Consider the following 20,914-nt stretch of genomic DNA (forward strand, 5'->3'; position numbering starts at 1 on the left):
TGGTTAGGTTTATTCCTAGGTATCTTATGGTTTTTGGTGCAATGGTAAATGGAACTGATGCCTTAATTTCTCTTTCTGCTGCTGCATTACTGGCATATAGAAATGCAACAGATTTCTGTATGTTGATTTTGTGTCCTGTGACTTTACTGAATTGGTCTATCAGTTCTACTAGTTTTTCAGTGAGTCTTTTGGGTTTTCTTTTTTTTTTTTTTTTAATGAGAGACAGAGAGCACGAGAGGGAAGAGGGTCAGAGGGAGAAGCAGACCCCCTGCTGAGCAGGGAGCCCGATGCGGGACTCGATCCTGGGACTCCAGGATCATGACCTGAGCCGAAGGCAGTCGCTTAACCAACTGAGCCACCCAGGCGCCCCGGGTTTTCTATATGTAGTATCATTTATCTGCAAATAGTGAAAGTTTGACTTATTCCTTGCTGATCTGAATTCCTTTAATTTCTTTTCATTGTCTAATTGCTGTGGCTAGGACTTCCAGTACTATGTTGAATAGAAGTGGTGAGATTGGACATCCCTGTCTTGTTCCTGAGAGTAGAGGATAAGTTCTCCATTTTTCCGCAGTTAGGATGATATTAGCTGTGGGCTTTTCATGTATAGCCTTTGTTATGTTGGGTATGTTCCCTCTAAACTTACTTTATTGAGGTCTTTTTATCATGAATGGATGTTGTACTTTGTCAAATGCTTTTTCTACATCTATTGAAATGATCATATGGTTCTTATTCTTTGTTTTATTGATGTGTTGTATGAAGTTGATTGACTTGTGAATATAGAACCACCCTTGCAACCCTGGAATATATCCCACTTGATCATGGTGGATGATTTTTTAAATGTATTGTTGAATTTGGTTCAGTAGTATTTTGTTGATAATTTTTACATCTGCCTTCATCAACGATATTGGCTTGTATTCTCTTTTTTAATGATACCTATCTGGTTTTGGAATCAGGGTAATGCTGGCCTCAGAGAATGAATTTGAAAGTTTCCCTTCCTTCTCTTTTTGGAATTGTTTGAGAAGAATAGGTATTAACTCTTCTTTAAATGTTCGGTAGAATTCCCTTGGGAAGCCATCTGGCCCTGGACTTTTGTTTATTGGGACTTGTTTCAGTAATGATTCGATTTCTTTGCTGGCTACTGGTCTATTTAAGCTTTCTCTTTCTTCCTGTTTCACTTTTCGTAGTTTATACATTTCTAGGAATTTATCCACTTCTGTTTTTGTCTAATTTGTTGGCATATAGTTTTTCATAACATTTTCTTAGAATTGTATTTCTCTGTTGGTTGTTATATCTCCTCTCTCATTGGTGATTTTGTTTATTTGGGTCCTTTCACTTTTCTTTTTGATAAGTCTGGCTAGAGGTTTATCAGTTCTATTAATTTTTGCAAAGAAGCAGCTCCTGGTTTTATAGATCCATTCAACTGTTTTTTTTTTTTTTTTTAGTTTCTATACTATTTATTTCTGCCCTAATCTTTATTATTTTCCTTCCTTCTGCTGGCTTTAGGCTTCATTTGTTGTTCTTTTTCTAGCTCCTTTCAGTGTAAGGTTAGGTTGTTTGGGATTTTTCCTTCTTCTTGAGGTAGACCTGTATTGCTATATATATATATATATATATATATATATATATATATACTTTTCTCTTAGGACTGCTTTTGTTGCATCTGAATGATTCTGGACTTTTCTGTTTTGATTTTCATTTATTTCCATGTATTTTTTTTTTCTTTGATGTCCTTGTTGACCCATTCATTGTTTAGTAACATGTTGTTTAACCTCCATGTATTTGTGGTCTCTCTAGATTTTTTTTTATTAACATATAATGTATTATTTGTTTCAGGGGTACAGATCTGTGATTCATCAGTCTTACACAATTAACGGCACTCACCATAGCACGTATCCACCCCAGTGGCCATCACCCAGCCACCCCATCCCTCCCACCCCATCCCTTCCAGCAACCCTCAGTTTGTTTCCTGAGATTAAGAGTCCCTTATGGTTTGTCTCCCTCCCTGGTTTCATCTTGTTTCATTTCTCCCTCCCTTCCCCTATGATCCTCTGTCTTGTTTCTCAAATTCCTCACATCAGTGAGATCATATGATAATTGTCTTTCTCTGATTGACTTATTTCACTTAGCATAATACCCTGTAGTTCCATCTGTGCAAATGGCCAGATTTCATTTTTTTTGATGGCTGCATATACTCCATTGTACCACATCTTCTTTATCCATTCATCTCTTGGTAGACATCTGGCCTCTTTCCATAGTTTGGCTATTGTGGACATTGCTGCTATAAATATTGGGGTGCACGTGCCCCTTCGGATCACTACATTTGTGTCTTTGGAGTAAATACCCAGTAGGGCAATTGCTGGGTCATAGGGTAACTCTATTTTCAACTTTTCGAGGAGCCTCCATACTGTTTTCCAGAGTGGCTGCACCAGCTTGCATTCCCACCAACAGTGTAGTAGGATGCTTTCTCCACATCCTTGCCAACATCTGTCATTTCCTTACATGTTAATTTTAGCCATTCTGACTGGTGTGAAGTGGTATCTAATTGAGGTTTTGATTTGTATTTCCCTGATGCTGAGTGATGTTGAACACTTCTTTATGTGTCTGTTGGCCATTTGGATGTCTTCTTTGCAGAAATGTCTGTTCATGACTACTGCCCATTTCTTGATTGGATTAATTATTCTCTGGGTGTTGAGTTTGATAAGTTTCTTCACAAATTTTGGATACTAGCCCTTTATCTGATATTTCATTTGTAAGTATCTTTTCCCATTTTGTTGGATGTCTTTTGGTTTTGTTGACTGTTTCCTTTGCTGTGCAAACGCTTTTAATCTTGATAAAGTCCCAATAGTTCATTTTTGCCCTTGCTTCCCTTGCCTTTGGTGATGTTTCCAGGAATAAGTTGCTGCAGCTGAGGTCGAAGACGTTGCTGCCTGTGTTCTCCTCTAGGATTTTGATGGACTCCTGTCTCACATTTAGGTCTTTCATCCATTTTGAGTCTTTGTTTGTGTGTGGTGTAAGGAAATGGTCCAGTTTCATTCTTCTTCATGTGGCTGTCCAATTTTCCCAACACCATTTGTTGAAGAACCTGTCTTTTTTCCATTGGACATTCTTTCCTGCTTTGTTGAAGATTAGTTGACCATAGAGTTGAGGGTCCATTTCTGGGTTCTCTATTCTGTTGCATTGATCGATGTGTCTGTTTTTGTGCCAGTACCATCCTGTCTTGATGACTACAGCTTTGTAATAGAGCTTGAAGTCTGCGATTGTGATGCCGCCAGCTTTGGTTTTCTTTTACAACATTTCTCTATTTCCCTGAAGATCAGGAACACGTCAAGGATGCCCACTCTCGCCACTATTGTTCAACATAGTACTAGAAGTCCTAGCAACAGCAATCAGACAACAACAAGAAATAAAATGTATTCAAATTGGCAAAGAAGAAGTCAAACTCTCTCTCTTCGCAGATGACATGATACTTTATGTGGAAAATACAAAAGACTCCACCCCCAAATTACTAGAATGCATATAGCAATTCAGTAATGTGGCAAGAAACAAAATCAGTGCACAGAAATCAATTTGCTTTCTTACACACTAACAATGCAACTGTAGAAAGAGAAATTAGAGAAACAATTCCATTTACAATAGCACCAAAAACCATAACATACTTCGGAATAAATCTAACCATGAAGTAAAGGATCTATACTCTAGGAATGACAGAACACTCATGAAAAAATTGAAGAAAGCACAAAAAGATGGAAAACATCCCATGCTCATGGATTAGAAGAATAAACATTGTTAAAATGTCTATGCTCCCCAGAGCAGTCTATATCTTCAGTGCCATCCGGATCAAAATTCCAATGACATTTTTCAAAGTGCTGGAAGAAACAATCCTAAAATTTTTATGGAATCAGAAAAGACCCTAAATCGCCAAGGAAATGAAAAAGAAAAACAAAGCTTGGGGCATCACGTTGCCTGATTTCAAACCATATTACAGAGCTGTGATCACCAAGACAGCATACTACTGGCACAAAAACAGACATATAGACCAATGGAAGAGAATAGACAGCCCAGATATGGACCCTCAACTCTATTGTCAAATAATCTTCTACAAAGCAGGAAAAAATGCAAATGCAATGGAAAAAAGTCTTTTCAATAAATGGTGCTGGGAAAATGGGGTAGATATATACAGAAGAATGAAACTCAACCATTCTCTAACACCATACACAAAGATAAACTCAAAACGGATGAAAGACCTTCAGTGTGACACAGGAATCCATCTCCTAGAGGAGAACACAGGCAGTAACCTCTTTGACCTCAGCTGCACCAACTTCTGTTAAGATACATCTCCAAAGGCAAGTGAAACAAAGGCAAAAATGAACTTTTGGGACTTCATCAAGATAAAGAGCTTCTGCACAGCAAAGGAAACAGTCAACAAAAGAAGGAGGCAGATATTTACAAATGACACTACAGATAAAGGGCTGGTATCCAAGATCTATAAAGAACTTCTCAAATTCAAACCCCCCCCCAAAAAAAAATAATCAAGTCAAAAAATGGTAAGAAGACATGAACAGACACTTCTCCAAAGGCATAGAAATGGCTAACAGACACAGGAAAAAATGTTCATCATCATTAGCCATCAGTGAAAATCAAATTAAAACCACATTGAGATACCACCTTACACCAATTAGAATGCCAAAAATAGACAGGGCAAGAAACAACAAATGTTGGAGAGGTTGTGGAGAAAGGGGAACCCTCTTACACTGTTGGTGGGAATGCAAGTTGGTACAGCCACTTGGGAAAACAGTGTGGAGGTGCCTCAAAAAATTAAAAATAGAGCTACCCTATTACCCAGCAATTGCACTCCTGGATATTTATCCTAACAACCCAGATGTAGTGAAAGGAAGGGCGATATGCACCCCAATGTTCATAGCAGCAATGTCCACAATAGCCAAACTGTGGAAAGAGCCAAGATGCCCTTCAACAGATGAATAGATAAAGAAGATGTGGTCCATATGTACAATGGCATATTACTCAGCCATCAGAAAGGATGAATACCCAGCTTTTGCATCAACATGGACGGGACTGGAGGAGATTATGCTAAGTGAAATAAGTCAACCAGAGAAAGTCAGTTATCATATAGTTTCACTTATTTGCGGAACATAAGGAATAGCATGGAGGACATTAGGAGAAGGAAGGGAAAAATGAAGGGGGGAAATCGGAGGGGAGACGAAACATGAGAGACTCTGAGAAACAAACTGCGGGTTTTAGAGAGGTGAGGGGTGAGGGGGATGGGTTAACCCAGTGATGGGTATTAAGGAGGGTATGTATTACATGGAGCATTGGGTATTATAAGCAAACAATAAATCATGAAACACTACATCAAAAACTAATGATGTACTGTATGGTGACTAACATAACATAATAAAATGAAATTTAAAAAAAACAAAAATGAACTTTTGGGACTTCTTCAAGATAAAAAGCTTCTGTACAGCAAAGGAAACAGTCAACAAAAACAAAGAGGCAACCCACAGAATGGGAGAAGATTTTTGCAAATGACACTACAAACCAAGGGCTGATATCCAGGATCTATAAAGAACTTCTCAAACTCAACACCCAAAAAAGAAATAATCAAGTCAAAAAATGGGCAGAAGACATGAACAGACAATTTTCTGAAGAAGACATACAAACAGCTACCAGACACATGAAAAAAAATTCATCATTAGCCAGCAGGGAAATTCAAATCAAAACCACATTGAGATACCACCTTACACCAGTTAGAATGGCAAAAATTGACAAGGAAGAAACGATAAATGTTGGAGAGGTTGTGGAGAAAGGGGAACCCTCTTACACTGTTGGTGGGAATGTGAGTTGGTACAGCTACTTTGGAAAACAGTGTAGAGTTTCCTCAAAAAATTAAAAATAGAGCTACCCTATGACCCAGCAATTGCACTCCTGGGTATTGACCCCAAAGACACAGATGTAGTGAAAAGAAGGGCCATATACACCCCAATGTTCATAGCAGCAATGTCTGCAATAGCCAAACTGTGGAAGGTGCCAAGATGCCCTTCAACAGTTGAACGGATAAGGAAGATGTGGTCCATATATACAATGGCATGTTACTCAGCCATCAGAAAGGATGAATACCCAACTTTTACATCAACATGGATGGGACTGGAGGAGATTATGCTAAGTGAAATAAGTCAAGCAGAGAAAGTCAATTATCATATGGTTTCACTTATTTGTGGAACATAAGGAATAGCATGGAGGACATTAGGAGAAGGAAGAGAAAAATGAAGGGGGGAAATAGGGGGAGACGAACCATGAGAGACTATGGACTCTGAGAAATAACAGGGTTCTAGAGGGGAGGCGGGGTGGGGGATGGGTTAGCCTGGTGATGGGTATTGATGAGGGCAGGTACTGCATGTAGCACTGGGTGTTATATGAAAACAATGAATCATGGAACACTAAGTTGAAAACTAACGATGTACTGTATGGTGACATAATAAAATAAAATTAAAAAACAAAAGTAAAACCATTCCTCTGGGTATTCGGGGTCTTTTCTGTTTTCATAGAAATTTTAGGATTATTTGTTCCATTTCTTTGAAAAAAGTTGATGGAATTTTTATAGGGATTGCATTGAATGTGTAGATTGCTTTTGGCAGCATAGATATTTAACAATGTTTATTCTTCCAATCCATGAGCATGGAAAGTTTTTCCATCTTTTTGTGTCTTCAATTTCTTTCATAAGTATGCTGTAGTTTCTAGAGTATAGATCCTTTACCTCTTTGGTTAGGTTTATTTCTAGGTATCTTATGGTCTTTGGTGCTATTGTAAATGGAATTGATTCCTTAATTTCTCTTTCTTCAGTCATTGTTAGTGTATAGAAATGCCACTGATTTCTGTACATTGATTTTCTATCCTTCCACATTGCTGAATTGTTGTATGAGTTCTAGTAACTTGGGGGTGGAGTCTTTTGTGTTTTCCGCATAAGGTATCATATCATCTGCAAAGAGTGAGAGTTTGACTTCATCTTTGCTGGTTCGGAGGCCTTTTATTTCTTTTTGTTTTCTGATTGCTGAGGCTAGGACTTCTACTATTATGTTGAATAGCAGTGGTGATAGTGGACATCCCTGTTGTGTTCCTGACCTTAGGGGTAAAGCTCTCAGTTTTCCCCCATTGAGCATGATATTGGCTGTGGGTTTTTCATAGATGGCTTTTATGCCATAGGTATATATCTCAATATCATAAACTATCTCTACACTGTGAAGAGTTTTCATCAACAAAGGATGCTGTACTTTGTGAAATCCTTTTTCTGTATCTATTGAGAGTATCATACAGTTCTTGTTCTTTCTTTTATTAATGTATTGTATCACATTGATTGATTTGCGGTTGTTGAACCAACCTTGCAGCCCAGGAATAAATTCCACTTGATCGTGGTGAATAATCCTTTCAATGTACTGTTGGATCCTATTGGCTAGTATTTTAGTGAGGATTTTTGCATCCATGTTCATCAAGGATATTGGTCTGTAATTCTCCTTTTTGATGGGGTCTTTAACTGGTTTTGGGATCAAGGTAATGCTGGTCCCAAAAATGACTTTGGAAGTTTTCCTTCCATTTCTGTTTTTTGGAACAGTTTCAGAAGAATTGGTATTAATTCTTTAAATATTTGGTAGAATTCCTCTGGGAAGCCATCTGGCCCTGGGCTCTTGTTTGTTGTGAGATTTTTGATGACTGCTTCAATTTCCTTACTGGTTATGGGTCTGTTCAGGTTTTCTATTTCTTCCTGATTGCATCCATTTCTTCCATATTGTCTAATTTGCTGGCATATAGCTGCTCATAATATGTTCTTATAATTGTTTGTATTTCTTTGGTGTTGGTTGTGATCTCTCTGCTTTCATTCATGATTTATATGTGTCCTCTTTTCTTTTTGATAAGTCCGGCCAGGGGGTTATCAGTCTTACTAATTTTTTCAAGGAACCAGCTCCTAGTTTCGTTGATCTGTTCTACTGTTCTTTTGGTTTCTATTTGATTGATTTCTGCTCTGATGTTTATTATTTCTCTTCTGCTGGTTTTAGGCTTTATTTACTGTTCTTTCTCCAGCTCCTTTAGGTGTAGAGTAGGTTGTGTATTTGAGACCTTTCTTGTTGCTTGAGAAAGACTTGTATTTCTATGTACTTGCCTCTTAGGACTGCCTTTGCTCCTCCCAAAGATTTTGAACAGTTATGTTTTCATTTTCATTTTTTTCCATGAATTTTTTAAAATTCTTTGATTTCCTGGTTGACCCATTCATTCTTAAATAGGATGCTCTTTAGCCTCCATGTATTTGAGTTCTTTCCAACTTTCCTCTTGTGATTGAGTTCGAGTTTCAAAGCACTGTGGTCCAAAAGTATGCAGGGAATGATCCCAGCCTTTTGGTACCAGTTGATACCTGATTTGTGACCCAGGATGTGATATATTTTGGAGAATGTTCCATGTGCACTAGGGAAGAATGTGTATTCTCTTGCTTTGGGATGGAATGTTCTGAATATGTCTGTGAAGTCCATCTGGTCCAGTGTGTCATTCAAAGCCCTTCTTGTTGTTCTGCTTAGATGATCTGTCCATTTCAGTGAAAGGGGTGTCAAAGTCCTTGAATTTGTTATTAATTGGCTTATATAATTGGCTGCTCCCATGTTAGGGGCATAAATATTTACAATTGTTAGATCTTGTTGCTGGATAGACCCTTTAAGTACGATACATATAGTGTCCTTCCTCATCTCTTATTATAGTCTTTGGTTTAAAATCTAATTTGTCTGATATAAGGATTGCCACCCCAGCTTTCTTTTGATGTCCCTTAGCATGATAAATGGTTTTTCTCCCCCTCACTTTCAATCTGGAGGTGTTTGGGGTCTAAAAATGAGTCTCTTGCAGACAGCATATTGATGGGTCTTGTTTTGTTATCCAATCTGATACCCTGTGTCTTTTGATTGGGGCATTTTGCCCTTTTACATTCAGGGTAACTATTGAAAGGTATTAATTTAGTGGCATTGTATTGCCTATAAGGTGACTGTTACTGTATATTGTCTGTATTCCTTTCTGGCCTATGTTACTTTTAGGCTCTCTCTTTCTTAGATGGCCCCTTTCAATATTTCTTGTATGGCTGGTTTGGTGTTCTCAAATTCTTTTAGTTTTTGTTTGTCCTGGAAGCTTTTTATCTCTCCTTCAATTTTCAATGACAGCCTAGCTGGATAGAGTATTCTTGGCTGCATATTTTTCTCATTTAGTGCTCTGAATATATCCTGCCAGTCCTTTCTGGCCTGCCAGGTCTCTGTGGATAGGTCTGTTGCCAATCCAATGTTTCTGTCATTGTAGGTTACAGACCTCTTCTCCCGAGCTGCTTTCAGGATTTTCTCTTTATCTCTGAAATTTGCAAACTTTGCTATTATATATCAAGCTGTTTACCTATTTTTATTGTTTTTGAGGGTGTTTATTTGTGCCTCCTGCACTTGAATTCCTGTTTTCTTCACCAGGTTAGGGACTTTCTCAGCAATAGTTTGCTCAAATATACCTTCTGCCCCTCTCTCTTTCCTCTTTCTGTGGGACCCTAATTATTCTAATATTGTTTTGCTTTATTCTATCATTTACCTGTCAGATTCTCCCCTCGTGATCCAGTAGTTGTTTATCTTTCTTTTTCTAACTTTCTTTATTCTCCACCATTTTGTCTTTTACATCACTGATTTTCTCTTATGCTTCTTTTATCCTAGTAGTTAGAGCCTCCCATTTTGATTGCATCTCAGTAATAGCCTTTTTGTTTTCCACTTGATTGGATTTTAGTTCTTTTATTCCTACAGTAAGGGATTCTTTAGTGTCTTCTATGCTTTTTTAAGCCTAGGTAGTACCTTTATAATCATTATTCTGAATTCTAGTGTCGATGTCTTACTTAATATTCATATTAAGTCCTTGGCAGCTAATACTGCCTCTTGTTCTCTTTTCTGGGGTGAGTTTCTATCTTTTCATTCTGTCCAGAGAATAATAGATGACTGAGAGAACATACAAAAATAGCAACCATGACCCCAGCAAAATATACACTAAGCAAATGAGAAGAGATCAGAAACCAAAGAAGAACAATAAGCAATAAAACAGAGAATATAATCAAACAGGTGGACAGAAAAGAGCAATACATTAGGTTCTGGGTGTATTTTGGTCTGTTAGAGGAAACTAGATCCCAAAATTGTAAAGATATACAAGTAATGTAAAGATATACATACATACTCAAAAATTGAAATTGAATATAATGAAAGGAATCCAAAAATGAATAAAAAATATATAAAATGTAAGTGTAAAATTGAAAACTATAAAAGACTTTTAAAAAAAAGAGTCAATAAAATAAGAAAGTAGTTGAAAAGAGAAAAAAGAAATGAAACTGAAAGACTAAGGAATCATGAGAGAAAACCCCAAATTCTATATACTATTTTCCCCTAGTGCTGGAGTTTTGCAGTTCTGTGTGATTGGTAAACTTAGTATTAGCTGGATGGTCCTGCTGATCTTCTGGGGGAGGGGTCTGTTGTGCGGATTCTGAGGTGTCTTTGCGGAGGTGGAATTGCTCCCTCCTTGCAAAGGGCCCGGGTTTAGTGGAAGTGGCTTTGAATTGCTCTTTGTGGCTTTTGTGCCCTGAAGGCTCTCCGTACCATTAGAGGATGAAAATGGCTGTGATCTCTTCTCCAACCCTGGAGCCAAAAATTCGCACACACCCCCACACACACTTTTCAGGGAGCCCTTACAGAAAAGCAGTCAATTACTCTTGTCTCTCTGGTTTCTGTCTGCACTCTGTGTTCACCCAGCCCGTGACTGAGCATTTTTATCTCAGGCACGTGACCTCGATTTGAGTCTCTAAACTTTACAGGCTCCTGTGTTGGGCACCCACGCTGCTCCTCCCATGGCAGGGAGGGGGGTCTCACTTTGGTTTTACCTCTTGCTGGGCCTCTGCTTGGAGAGCAGTAGCCCAATCCTGCCATGGTTTGCAGTTTATGGCAACGCCATGCTGAATGCCCACTCCTGAGCTCACTGTTTGCAGCCGTCTTCCTTGCTCTCATGCTTGGGAACTCTGATGCACTCAGGTACCCCTGTTTTTTGTGACCCAGGGGATCCTGAGACCACACTGTCCTACTAGGATTCTGCCCTGCTTTGCCACCGGAGCACCTTTCAGTCAGGGGCATCCTTCACCAGAGCAGATTTCCACAAGCAGGGGGAGTGGGAGAGGGAGAAGCAGGCCTCCCATGGAGCAGGGAGCCTGATGTGGGGCCCGATCCCAGGACCCCGGGATCACGACATGAGCCGAAGGCAGACGCTCAATGACTGAGCCACCTAGGCACCCCCGTAGCAGATTTCTAAAAGTTCTGATTTTGTGCTCTGCTTCTGTATCACTTTCCATTAGCCAGCTTAGGGAGGCTCCTCGGATTCACTTCTCCGCACCTCCTACTTTGCAAAAAGTGGTTGCTTTTCTATTTGTAGAATTGCAGCAATTCTTTTCTTGGCTCTCCAGTTGAGTTTGCTAGTGTTCAGAATGATTTGATAGCTACCTAGCTGAATTCCAGGCCCCAGACAAATTAGGGTTCCCTACTCCTCTGCCATTTTCCTCCTCCTCCTTTTTTTTTTTTAAGTTGAAACTTATGGCGTAAAAAGTGAGAAGATAAATTTTACATACTGTTAAGTAGGTTAAAAACAGCTTTTATATCAGGAATTCAAGTTGGCAGCAACGTGAACAATTTAGTGCATATTTTCATATGGTAGTACTTCAGTTGTCTCATGGGCATTTGATAATTTTTAGCTGATCACTTGGGAAGATACAAACATAAAAATAAATTATTTTTGAAACTTTTGTAAGTTTCACAGTTAGTCTCTGTTTTGTGATCTATTCCAGTTAAAGAAGAGAAGGGAGTCTCCATTCTGTATTTTAATTTTTATACAGTCGGTGGTTTCTCTTTCTTGTATAATATATGCCATAAAAATTATGGTCTCTCAAATCACATTGCAAAAATCCAAAATCTTGGCATTCCTCTGTTACTTTCTTTCTTTATTTGGACAGCATTGGAAGCCAATGCAAAGGAGATGACAGATTATATTTGTTGAACAGAAAGGAATAAAGATTGAGTAAAGCTTAGTAGTCTGGCCATCTTCAGGTAAATGGAGATAGGACAGTAGACAGTCTTGGAGCTGATCAGTGAAAGAGAGCTACAGCCCAAAATTTTGGGAAAATTGAGTGAAAGGGCTGGTATAGTCCTTCAGTCAGTCAAGATCATTGCATTCTGGTTATAATGGTGACCTTGAACCGGTAGGGGAAGATTAAATTACATTTCATATACCTTATTTATTAAGCATGAATGTTATATAATACATTTTAGATAGGTATTTTTTAAAAAATGAAATTGGTTAAAATTGGAAGTTAGCTCTTCTCAAGGAAATTTCTGTTAATTTGTTATAACATGTTAATCATATAATTAGGTGGCAGTTTGGATTATTAAAGTCTATTATAGCTCTATTAAAAATATTGGACCTGTTCACCATTCTTTTTTTGCAAAACTGTTTGGATTCCAGAAATAGTGTGTATGTTTTTTATCCTCTTGTTTCAAATATTTTTATAAGCTTAGTGGTATTTTATTGATTTGGAAATCACTGGAGTTAAAAATATTTTCTACATTTTTTTGTGAAATAAAAACTATGACTTATGAATAAGTGACTTATTTTCAGATTCTTTGCACCATAAATTAACAATGACTTAATGCAGTAGACATTCATTATTTGTGACCACCCAACATTTTGGATAGTTTCCCTGCATTTTGGCAATTTCCTATATTACAAGTCCTGACTTCCCAATATAGATGCCAGAAAATATATATTCTCATTCCCACTCACAGCTAAGATAGAGGCATATGACCAGTCATACACTTTCACACTTGAAATTGTGTGGGAGCAACATGAGTTGGCAATCTTGGGCAGGGGAGTGTATCTTTTGGCAAAGATGATGGTAGGAGCTTCTGGTTTTCTAGGTTCTTAGTATTAGAGGTGTCAAATAGTGGTGGCAGTCTAGTTTTTCCTGTAGAAGCTCTCAAAATATGGTTGGGATTCATATTTTCATACCTTCTCTAAGTTTGGATCCTTGGCCCTTAATAGGGCTTTTGTAAACTTCTGCTCATCGTTAAGTAGATTCCTTTTCTGCTTTAGCCAGAAGTGATTCTTTTGTTGGCAGCTAAGTAGGAAGCTTGACTGAACACCTAATATGAATGGTTGGTTTTCCGAACATAATATTATTTATTATTTATTTTAGAAAGTATAAATAAATGCCTTACTTTCCTTTTTCATGCCATCAATTTGCATACATTGTATTGTTTCCTTAATTGATAGATTATTTTGGATTAAAGCATCTATATATTTTTTTACTAGATTGTAACTTCTTAAAGAATGGGGTCCATGCTTTCATCTCTTTGTGTCCTCACACATGGTAAGCATTCAATAAACATTTATAAAACTAGTAAATTTAAGATACTTTATTTTTTAATAAAGTTAGGATACTTTAAAACATTTTTTTTTTGTAAAGCTGTTTACTTATTAGCAATGTTCCTGCTAAGTTATACATGACTGAAATAACCTTGGGTGTAGCTTCTGTTATTATTTCACACAGGTAAACACTCTGTAAGCCAGTAAAGAAGAACATCAAAAATGAGAGCCTGTCCAGGCAAAAAAAATTTTTAGACCACCTTTTTTGTTCATTTGGTGTTGTTTACCTTTTCTTTTCTTTTTAATTAGCCAGTGTGGTTTCTGTAACTATCCTCAGACAGTCTTTTAGCATCTCCCCGACACTGAAGGCTTAATTTTTTTTTTACATTTTTTTCAGCTTTACTGAAGTATATAATTGACAAAATTGTAAGATATTTAAAGTATATAATGTGCTGATTTGATATATGTAAACATTGTGAAAAGAGCACAAACTTTTAATAGCAGCTATCTTGGAGTGAAGGGATAATGTTTTGAACTAACATTTTAGAAGAATGCACTACTGGATCTGACTTTAGTATTGTACTTTTGGACACATTTTTAAATTGAAAATAACTTTGAAAGCTGGTAAATTTTATCTGTCCTTGTCAGCAAAATGTGGTTTGCTTCAGCATTTCATAATACAGCATTAAAATAAATTTTTAGTTATATTTTAAGTGTTTGACAAAGGTTTTAAAAATTAGTAGATTATAAACATTAACTCTAGAGCTCTTCAATAAGCTCCCATTTCCTGTATACCGCACTATTAAGGATCGGGAGAGAGACTCACAGTTCTAGTTCTAAGGAACTATTCTGTGGCGTGCTGGCCTATACCAAACTGGACTTTGTTTCTCTATCTCATGTCTTTTCAGTACTCATTCCATCAAAAGATACAATTTATAGGGAACAGAAGTGTGAGTAGCAGCCCTTGAGTAACTGCAGGCAATCCCCACAATTGGCAGTATCATACCCCAACTATGTCAAAATTGTCATATCATACCCCAACTACGTCATATTGCAGGCACTTGAGCCAGTAGAATGTGTATATTACACCATTGCCTAATTTTCTTCTTCTTCCAAGAGTAAGCCAATTGATGCTTCGTTTGGGGCTACCAATGGCAAACTATGTATTTCTGGCACTTACACTAATCCAGTATATGCCTGAGGAAGTTTTCCTACCCTTCTATGTCCTTAGTGTCCCTATCGATAAGTTGAATAAGTAATTTCAGAAATTACTGTATCACTAACCTGTATCGGCCAAAGGTTGCCTATCTCTATTTTAGGTAAAAATAAGTTCATAAAAGTGTTTTGATCTCTTCCAATTTCCCCTTTGATTTTCTTTCTCAAGCACTAAGTTGTTATTCTTTCACTTCTGCAGAAACATAATTGATTGTGACAAGGTTGAGCAAAATCAGTTTTAATGCTAAGAGTATTAAATGAATCTGCATTTTGATAGGTTGATATTCCAACAGATACAGTTTTCTATGCCAAACTTTTAAACGAACTCTGAGTTATAGTCCATGAGAAATAATTCAAAAACCTTTTCAGTAGTCAACAGCAGAATATTAAAGAAGAAATGACACTCTTCTCAGCATCTGGAGTGTAGAGAAACTTGTTTTCATGGTAAGAAACACAGTATCTATAAATTTAATATAAACAGGCTCTTTAATAGTACCTGGTGTATATTCTTTAGCTTTCGAAAAGTTGATTTGAGAATTTTTTTTCATTTTACAAGCTTTTTAGTTTAAAAGTCAGATAGTACCCTTAAGGCTTCTATGAAAGACAGCAGCCTTCCTTCAGCTCAACTTCGAGGCCATGAGTCAGAAACATGCTCCTTTAACTTTTAGGTATTTCTTCTAGTAATTATTTCCACATTTCTAACTACATGCTTATATTGCTATTTCTTTCTTTTTTCTTTCTTTTATTTTTTAAAAGATTTTTATTTATTTATTGAGAGAGAGAATGATAGAGAGCATGAGAGGGGGGAGAGGCAGAGGGAGAAGCAGACTCCCTGCTGAGCAGGGAGCCCAATGTGGAACTCGATCCTGGGACTCCAGGATCATGACCTGAGCCAAAGGCAGTTGCTTAAGCAACTGAGCCACCCAGGCACCCTATATTGCTATTTCTTGATATTTCACTTTGGCATTATCTGTTGACATCCATGTGGAAGATGAAAATTTAGTTCTCTTACAACTAACATTTCTACTGATTTGGAAGTTACATGTTCTATGTCTGTTCTTAATTTTGATCTCTTCTACTTCATCAGTCTTAAATATTACTGTTGAATAATAATTTAGCTCTTTAAGCTCTGTCTCATTTTTTATCCCCAAACTAGACATTATTATTACTATTTTTTGTAATATAATATTTATTTACCCACATGATTAACAGTTGATTTGTTCTCTAATCCTTACATCTTAGAACTTCTTTCTGTGATCATTTTTCTCTTCCTGAAATATATACTATAGAAGTATTTTCTCTATATCTTTAAATTGGGATAGTTTCTATTACTGTCTTCCAAGTTCACTAATCCTTTCTTCTGCCGTGTGTAATTTGCCATTAGTACCACTGAGTAAATTTTCATCTCAGACATAATAGTTTTCGTCTTACAGAGTTTGATTGGTGTCTATTTTATATCTTCTATGTCTCTACTTAATTTGTTGACTATATGGATTATGGTTTCAATAACTACTCTAATGGTCTTCTTTGTTAATTCTAACATTTGTTTCATTTCTGGACCAGTTTTGGTGGATCGATTTTTCTTCTCATATGGATCATGTGTTTCTGCTTCATTGCATGCCTGTCAGTTTTGATTTAGATGCCAAACATTGTTTTATCTTGGAGGATGCTAGATATTTTTATTCCTATATTTTATTCCTATAAATCTTCTTGAGCATTTTTCTAGAATGCAGTTAAATTACTTGGAAACAGATTTTGGATCTTTTAGGGTTTGTTATCTGGGTCCAGAGGAATGCTCAATTTAGGGCTAATTATTCTCTACTGCCAAGCATTCTATTAGATGTTCCATGAATTGTGAGTTCTTTGAGTATGGCTGCTGGAAATAGCTACTGTTTTCTAATCTTTTGGATGTTTCCCTCCTACCCAGCCTTGGCTTGTTTCCTTATATGTATGCACTAGTTAGTACTTTGAATGTTCAAGGGGGGGACCCTCTGTACATCTTTGGTATTCTCACTTTATTCAGCTCTCTCTCCTCTTTGGTATTATGCCCTGCAGACTCTAGGTTCCTTGATATCTCTGAACTCTTGGCCCTTCTCAACTCCTGGAGTTTGCTGGGCTATGCCTGGGTTTTCCCTCCCTGCATCATGACTTGGAAACTCTCTGCAGGCAATAAACTGCCACAGTTGTTGGGCTCACCTTGTCTGTTTCCCATTTCTCAGAGGTCACGGTCCTTTGCTTGATGCTTAGGTTCCTGAAAACTGTTCTTTTATCTATTTTGTCAGAATTTTTTTGGTTTGTTAGGTGGAAGAGTAAATCTGATTCCTTATTACTTCATCTTAGGTGCAAGCAGAAGACACTTTAGAAGTTTTTACTTTAGTTAGAAGCAGTTTTGCTTTTTTCATCCAATTGAAAAGGACATTAATTCATCCTCATTCATGAATGATACTGCTTCTGGTTTACTTTGTTGCTATTCAAAAATCTTTCAACTCTTTTGTTATTTCTGTATATGTAATCTTTATTTTTCCTTCTCTGCTTGTAGGATTTTCTTTTTGCCTTTGATAATTTATTGTTTTATTATGTTGTACCCAAGTATGGCTTTCTTAATTTATTTTCTTGGGCTTCCTGAATTGAGGATTTGTGTCCTTCATTAATTCTGGGAAATAGCCATTATGTCTTCAAATATTGCCATCATCACTGTTGTCCTACCCCTCTTCTGTATTCTTATTTTCTAAAGCTCCAGTTGGTTGTTAGATTGTCTGTCTTCCATTGGTCTTTAAACTCTCTTTATACTCTCTTCCATACATTTTGTACTTTTATCTTTTTGAACTGAGTTCTTTGAAATTTCCTCAGCTCTGCCTTTTCCTATGTACAGTTAACTATTTAAGCTATTCATTGAGTATTTTATTTTTGTGTTTATACTTTTTTATTTCAAAAAGTTCCTTTGTTTCATTTTCAAATTTCCCTAGACAAAATCTGAATTTAAAAGATGGTTCTTTGAAATTCTCTGATAATTTCTTGTTGCTTATTTTAATTCCTACTTTTACTTCTTTAAGTAAAGGAGCAAGGAGCCCAATGCAGGACTTGATCCCAGGACCCTGGGATCATGACCTGAGCTGAAGGCAGATGCTTAACTGACTGAGCCACCCAGGCGTCTCTCATTCACTGAAGTTTTTACATTTCTTTTTCTCTTATTTTTCAATTATCTTTTTTCATTTTTCTTTTTTTTATTATGTTAGTCACCATACAATACATCATTAGTTTTTGATGTAGTGATCCATGATTCATTGTTTGCGTATAACATCCCAGTGCTCCATGCAATACATGATTTTTTTTTTTTAAAGATTTTTTATTTTTATTAGAGAGAGTACAAGCAGGGGGAGCGGCAGGTAGAGGGAGAGGGAGAAGCAGGCTCCCCGCTCAGCAGGGAGCCTGATGTGGGACTCGATCCCAGGACCCCGGAATCACGACCTGGGCCGAAGGCAGCAGCTTAACCGACTGAGCCACCCAGGCGCCCCGGTTTTTTTTAAATGGGCTCCACGCCCAGTGTGGAGCTCAGTATGGGACTTGAACTCATGATCCTGAGATCAAGACCTGAGCTGAGATGAAGTGTCGGATGCTTAACTGACTGAGCCACCTGAGTGGCCCTCATTCACTGAAAGTTTTGAGGTGAATTTTTTTTTAAGACTTTATGTATTTATCAGAAATAGAGAGCACAGCAGGGGGAGTGGTAGGCAGAGGGAGAAGCAGGCTCGCTGATGAGCAAGGAGCCTGATGTGAGACATAATCCCAGGACCTTGAGATCATGACCTGAGCTGAAGGCAGACACTTAACTAACTGAGCCACCCAGGCCTCCCTTGAGGTGAATTCTTGAAGTGCAGGCTTTAGGATCCCAATTTCTCTGTGTAGGGAAGATTTTAAATTAGGTTTCTTTAAGAGAGAAACATTCAGATTTTCATTCTTCTGTCAGTTTTGTTAATTTGTGTTTTTCAAAACACTTGGCTATTTCATTTGAATTGTCTCCTGGCCAAAGACCCAACTTTTGAATTTGATGATTTTTCTCTTGTATATTTGTTTTCTGTCTTAATGGTTTCTACTCTATTACTTCCTTCTTTCAACTTTGGGGGTTTGATTTGCTGTCCTTTTTTTCCCCTCTAATGAACATTTGATTTTCAACTTTTCTAAATGTATATTCTTGTGTGTGTTTGCGTGCGCAAGAATGTTCATACTAACATTATTTGAAATAGCCAAAAACTGAAAACAAGACAGATGTTCATCATCAGATGAATGGATAAATGTATGGTCGTATGTTCATAAAAAGAAATACTACTCAGCAATCAAAAGAAACACACCTCTGTTATATGCAACATGATATCTTGAATGTCATCTAAATGGGATAATACAGTGTATACTGTGGTTTCTTTTGCTCAACATAATGATTTTGAGATCTCTACAGAGATAGCTAAAGTTAGTTTGCAACAGTTCACAACAGCCAGTTGTGTATATCTCTTCCCAACCCTACATTCAGTAATGTTACACTGGTAGCTGGAAATGGCCTGTGGTGGCAGTATTTATACAATGGAAATTAACAAATATTACACAAACTAGATTTTATTTTGTTTTATTTTTGGATAATCAAAAAAATTAATATTTTAGGGGCGCCTGGGTGGCTCAGTCGTTGGGCGTCTGCCTTCGGCTCAGGTCATGATCCCAGGGTCCTGGGATCGAGCCCCGCATCGGGCTCCCTGCTCAGCGGGAAGCCTGCTTCTCCCTCTCCCACTCCCCCTGCTTGTGTTCCCTCTCTCGCTGTGTCTCTCTCTGTCAAATAAATAAAAAAATTCTTAAAAAAAAAAAAAATTAATATTTTACTTCAGGTTTTTTTTTTTCCTTTCTTTTGTTATGTTAGTCACCATACAGTAGTACATCATTAGTTTTGATGCGGTGTTCCATTTTTCAGTGTTTGCACATAACACCCAGTGCTCCATGCAATATATACCCTCCTTAATACCCATCACTGGGCTACCCCATCCACCCATCCCCCTCCCCTCTAAAACTGTTTTTTTCTCAGAGTCCATAGTCTGTCATGCTTTGTCTCCCCCTCCAATTTCCCCCTGTTCATTTTTCCCTTCCTTCTCCTAATATCCTCTATGCTATTCCTTATGTTCCACAAATAAGTGAAACCATATGATAATTGACTTTTTCTGCTTGACTTAATTCACTTAGCATAATCTCCTCCAGTCCCATCCATGTTGATGCAAAAGTTGGGTATTCATCCTTTCTGGCTGAGTAATACTCCTTTGTATATATGGACCACATCTTCTTTGTCCATTCGTCTCTTGAAAGGCATCTTGGCTCTTTCCACAGTTTGGCTATTGTGGACATTGCTGCTATGAACATTGGGGTGCATACGGCCCTTCTTTTCACTACATCTGTGTCTTTGGGGTAAATACCCAGAAGTGCAATTGCTGGGTCATAGGGTAGCTCTATTTTTAATTTTCTGAGGCCAAAAACACCTCCACACTGTTTTCCCAAGTGGCTGTACCAACTTGCATTCCCACCAGCAGTGTAAGAGGGTTCCCCTTTCTCCACAACCTCTCCAACATTTGTTGTTTCTTGCCTTCTCAATTTTCGCCTACTGGTATAAGGTGGTATGTCAATGTGGTTTCAATTTGAATTTCCCTGAGGGCTAATGATGAACATTTTTCCATGTGCCTGTTAGCCATTTCTATGTCTTCTTTGGAGAAGTGTCTGTTCATGTCTTCTGCCCATTTTCTGACTTGATTATTTGTTTTTTGGGTGTTGAGTTTGAGAAGTTCTTTATAGATCTTGGCTACCAGCCCTTTATCTGTAGTGTCATGTGCAAAAATCTTCTCCCATTCAGTGGGTTGCCTCTTAGTTTTGTTGACTGTTTCATCTGCTATGGAGAAGCTTTTTATCTTGATGAAGTCCCAAAAGTTCATTTTCGCTTTTGTTTCCCTTGCCTTTGGAGATGTGTCTTGAAAGAAGTTGCTTCAGCTGAGGTCGAAGACGTTACTGCCTGTGTTCTCCTCTAGGATTTTGATGGATTCCTGTCTCACATTGAGGTCTTTCATCCATTTTGAGTTTATCTTTGTGTATGGTGTAAGAGAATGGTCGAGTTTCATTCTTCTGTATATATCTGCCCCATTTTCCCAGCATTTTTTGGAGGCTTGGATGGCTATGTATTTCCCCCTTAGGACCGCCTTTGCAGTATCCCATAGGT

General features: G+C 37.6%; 1 protein-coding gene and 1 long non-coding RNA gene across 4 annotated transcripts in view; one reads left to right on the forward strand and one right to left on the reverse strand.

Annotated features, from left to right (window-relative positions):
- BRD10 (bromodomain containing 10) overlaps nt 1–20,914 on the reverse strand; it is a 98,501-nt gene that overhangs the window by 59,597 nt on the left and 17,990 nt on the right. The window lies entirely within an intron of this gene.
- On the forward strand, nt 69–869 carry LOC145717008 (uncharacterized). The gene is made up of 2 exons (XR_014139982.1): nt 69–183; nt 364–869. It is a non-coding gene; the product is annotated as an uncharacterized LOC145717008 (long non-coding RNA).

Source organism: Leptonychotes weddellii, chromosome 14, assembly GCF_054177405.1.
Source record: "Leptonychotes weddellii isolate Sample4059 chromosome 14, ASM5417740v2, whole genome shotgun sequence".
NCBI lineage: Eukaryota > Metazoa > Chordata > Mammalia > Carnivora > Phocidae > Leptonychotes > Leptonychotes weddellii.